General features: G+C 52.0%; 1 pseudogene; it reads right to left on the bottom strand.

The window, feature by feature from the left end:
* Nucleotides 1-338: 338 nt before the first annotated feature.
* On the bottom strand, nucleotides 339-1,619 carry LOC138071551 (transcriptional adapter 2-beta pseudogene; annotated as a pseudogene).
* Nucleotides 1,620-4,665: the final 3,046 nt, after the last annotated feature.

Below are 4,665 nucleotides of genomic sequence, written 5' to 3' on the forward strand. Positions count from 1 at the left end.
AAGTACTACGTTTAGGGATTCAGTTAAAATATACACAGGTTTTGTCTTCCCCTTGATCAGACTGTTGCTATTGTTTCTTCAGAGGATCGTAAAAAGAACTGATACCCTAAAAAAAGAACTCCATTTATTTTTTTAAAAAAAGAGCAACAGTGCGGTGGTGGGGGCGGAAAAGCGTTTCCTCTCCCCCTCCCGCCCAACCCGTTTCGTTTTGGCTCACAAAGCTCCCCCCCCCCCCACCGCCCCCGTCGCTGTCGGTGCGGCTCTTGGCGACCATCAAGCCATCCATCCGTCTGTCCGTCTGACAGTCAGTACGTCCCAGGCGCTCCGGGCAGCGGGCTTCAGGAGGCGTCCCTGGATATCCACCCGCTCTCGGTGAGGAAGTTCAGGATCTTCTTCATGAGGACTTTGTCCAGGTAGCTGGGCAGGCGGCTCTTGCAGGGGATGCCCTGGCGCTTCTGCAGGTGGTCCTTGATGAAGATGGTCTTCACGGTCACGTAGCGCGCGGGGCTCAGGTTCAGCGAGCTGCACAGCACCTTCTCGCGGCCCGACAGGAGCTCGAAGCCCGGCAGGTGCTCGATGGCCGCGAACTTGCCCTCCCGGCCGTCCTCCTTGCCGCCCCCCGCCGCCGCTGCCGCCGCCACCGCCACCGCCACGGCCTTGTTCTCCTTGCGCTTCTCGCGCTTGTCCCGGGCCACCTCATACTCCACCGACTCCTGCATCTTGCTGATGCCATTGTTCCGGTAGTGCTGCAGCTCGCGGATCTTGGCGCGCAGCATCTTCTCCTTGTACATTGTCTCGAACAGGTCCTCGAACTCCTTGCACGACATGAGCTGGTAGAGCGGCCGCAGCTTCAGCCGCAGCTCCTTCTCCTCCTTGGTGACCTTGCGCCGCGCCGCCAGCTCCTTCTTCTTGTCCTTGCCTAGGAAGGCGGGTACCAGGTTGTAGTCCTTCACGATGTTCTTGCGCCGCTGCCGCTCGCGGAGCTTGCGCACGTACATGTCCACGTGCGCGCGCTTTAGCTCAATCTCCAAGTCCTCGTCGTCATAGTTGACCGAGAGCCCACTGATGAGCCTCTCGGCGTCCTGGTCATACTCAATGTCATAGTCGTCTCGCAGTGGCATGTAGCCCAGCTGCTGCTGCTCGGCCACCGAGATGTCTAGGGGAGGCAAAGGGGTGGTGAGGCTGGGAGAGAGGGGGCCCCCACTAGGGCAGGTGTGGTCGGTCACCCGGTTGGGGATGGTATCAGGGATGCAGGCCTTCCCCAGGTTTCCGTGGATGTACATGATTACATAATGCTCCTTCACTTCCTGGGGGGTCCGGGAAGCGCCGACGTGAGCTGCCATGTCCTCCCAGTTCCCGAAGCCGAACTGCTCGATGGCATCCAGCAGCAGCTGCTCCTCGCGGTAGGTCCAACCGCCCTCGGCCTCGGGCCCCCAGAGCGTGAAGCGCCCGCCGTCCACCAGCTGGTAGCCGTGGTAGCGGCGGTGGTGGCCGATCTCGGCGCCAGCGGAGAAGCACTCGGGGCACAGCTCGATGTCCCGGCACTCGGTGCAGCGAAAGCAAAGCGGGCTTACCTCGGCCAGGCAGTACACGCAGTACTTCTTCCCGGGCTCCGCCATCTTCTGCCGCCGGGGCCCCGCCGTCCTGCGCTCCAGCTAAACCGCCGCGTCTGCCCCGCCCCAAGCGCAGGCTGCAGCCGGCCCGCTGGGCGGCGCGCCCCGCCTCAGCGCGCAGGCGCGCCCCGCCTCAGCGCGCAGGCGCCCTCCGCCTCAGCGCGCAGGCGCCCTCGGGCCAGCCCGGCCGCCAAGAACTCGCACTCTTGAGCAAGAGAAAGTGACACTACTCAGTATAGGTCAGATGTGACCTGGCTCCTCTGTGCTATTCCAGATGTTGATCCCTAGCCCTGACTTGTCAGGTAGCCTTCTGAGGCATGTATTCGATGATTGTTTTCTCTCCAGTGGCAATGGTAATATCTTCAATCTAAGTTATCTGTATCAAGCTCAATCGATTAATGCAAGGGTTATGGAAAATATTCTGTTTGGATGGTAAGGTACCTCTGGTCTGAATCAGACTTCTGTGCCACAAACGCCATGGGTAATGTAGGCTCTTGGGTAGAAGAGAGTCACCTGTTGTCAAAAGTCTGTGCCATTGTGCAGAGCAAGGCCATACTGTGAATCATGAGGTATCTCAGCTCTATGTGTGGGTATGTGGTTTGAACTTTCTGTAATCTCTTTCGGCACTCTTCCTCTGAGCACACTATGCACATTGGTTGGAGAAATGAGGTCAAGTTGGTCTTGTCAATGAGCCGTCCTTAATTCTGGCCGTTTGTTTCCTTGGCGGCATGTGCCGATGAGCCTGGGTGACCAGGAAATGACTGAGTCATTTGTGAGGACTGGAGGATGAAGACCTTGTTTTCCTCTTGCTGGAGAGGGGTACACCCCCAGGCTGTAGCTGTCTCTCCATTTGTGTATCTGCTAGAAAGCCTTTCTGCTTGGTGGTGGCTTCTCTTCCATTTGGGTCTTCCTGTTGGTGAGGATGACATTGCCTCAGGGGAACCCACTGCACTCTCTAGGAAGAAATTGTTTTTAGTACAGCAGTGGAGTGGCAGTTATGCATTTTTTGTGATGTTGCGCTACAGGAAGGATGAGAGGAAAAAGGAGCTCCGTTTGGGGAGGAAAAGTGTCCAGTGGTTCCCCCATTTAAGGCTTCCTCTTGATAGGTAAATTTGAGCCCAGCAGGGGTATGAGGAGGAGCTTCTGAGAGTTTAAAGAAAGACTGACAGTGGTGAGTACAAGGACCTTTGGTGTGAAACAAGTGATAGACATTGTGGGTTCAGGGCTCTGTCTCCTGTCTCGTAGCCCTGTTCCCTCTTGCTACCATTGGGTGGCCATAACTGTGATATAGAAGATAGTAAAGCAAATGGATAGCTGTGAAGTGAGTGAATGTGGACCTGTACTGACATTCAGGCATGAATACTGGGATCAGGTCTTCACGTTTCATTTTCCTAGTGAACTGTGGGCCTCTCTGCCAGGAGATGATTTTGCTACCACTGCTCGTTCTGTGCAGTGTTTAATGTTCTTTATAATGTTTTATACTGTTGCATAATAACATAACCTGAGGCAGTTCTGAGAAGGAACATCTCCTGCTTCTGTGGATGCTGTAATCCTCCTGAGATGCTGCCTTCCCTCACCTTTTTATGATCTCCTGCACTTTTATTGACTCTTGTGCACTGCTTTGATGGTCATTTCTTTCTCTGAGTGTCCAGAAGGTCTAGCAGTTTCTGGTTTCAACTGCTTAAGTTTTTCTTTCCTTACCTAGCTCTCCCTCTTTGCAAGGATTTTCCAGCCAGGTCCTTAAAGGCGCGTTCAAATTGGCAAGAAGCTTATTGAGCTTTTTAAATGATTTCCACACATAAAAAGAGGCACAGAAAGAACTGACACGTTTTGCAAAGTTAACCCTCTAAAGCAAAGGGATGGGTGAAGGCCTGCTGTCAGTTTTCAATGGGGAAAACTAAAACTTTGTTTCTTATGTAACTTTATATTTTCCCTGCAGTACCCTAACATGAGATACCAGGTCCCTGGAGGTGTCTGTCCCCCACAAATTTTGATTGCCATACCCTGGGCCAAACTCAGGCCACAGAGAATTTCCTTCAGTGGAACTTGTGCCAATGGCACCTCATGCAAGAGGAATAAGTAGGAGCCACTGTTCACCATCCAGTTTGCTTATATTTTACCAAAATCTATATCCTTGAGGTGAATTCTCTGTGGTCCTTTGCAGTAGAAACTATAACCAGAGGCCTTGTTTACAGACGGTTTCAGTTGCTATGCTGATCTCACCAGTCTTGGCAAATGGAAGATATACCATACTACTTATGTCAGAGAGGAACAGGTGACTGTCTAAACTATTTTCAATTTGTAAAATGTTGTTTTTCAATAAAATATGTATGATGGAAAAGCTCCCATTGTAGATGTCATTCTTTGTGATGAATCCAGGCAGCATCAGTGAAGATGTGGCTCCTGTGTGCATCACACCAGGTACCGAGTGGGATTCTGGGCTCAGTAACCTTGGCATTGATAACAGGTGGTGGGTGGGAGGGCGAGGGGTCTCGAGGCCAGAACTGAAGTTCTGTCCTTGTTAAGGTAAGAATGATGGTAGGTAATCTAACATCTTCCTAGGAGAAGTGATCCTTTTCACTTATTCATGAGGATGCCAGATGAATACCTGGATATCGTGTGGGCATGGGGGGTGTATCTCCTATTCCTGCTCTGGGTGAGGATACAAGGAGTGGCCCAGCATGGTTCTGGAGACCATCAGAAGTCATGGAAACAAAAACCTGGAAGCACACAAAAAGCTCCTGTTCCAATTTGTATTAGAATCCAGTCCTTTGAGTATGAGGAATTATTCACTATATATCAATCATTACCAGAGTATGAATGAAAAGAATCGAAAAGGTAACTGAGTGGCTGAAGTAATTGCCTTTGACTAGTGCTTAAAATGGAGAAGGCAATGGCACCCCACTCCAGTACTCTTGCCTGGAAAATCCCATGGATGGAGGAGCCTGGTAGGCTGCAGTCCATGGGGTTGCTAAGAGTCGGACACGACTGAGCGACTTCACTTTCACTTTTCATTTTCATGCATTGGAGAAGGAAATGGCAACCCACTCCA

The sequence above is a fragment of the Capricornis sumatraensis genome, chromosome X, assembly GCF_032405125.1.
Source record: "Capricornis sumatraensis isolate serow.1 chromosome X, serow.2, whole genome shotgun sequence".
Lineage (NCBI taxonomy): Eukaryota > Metazoa > Chordata > Mammalia > Artiodactyla > Bovidae > Capricornis > Capricornis sumatraensis.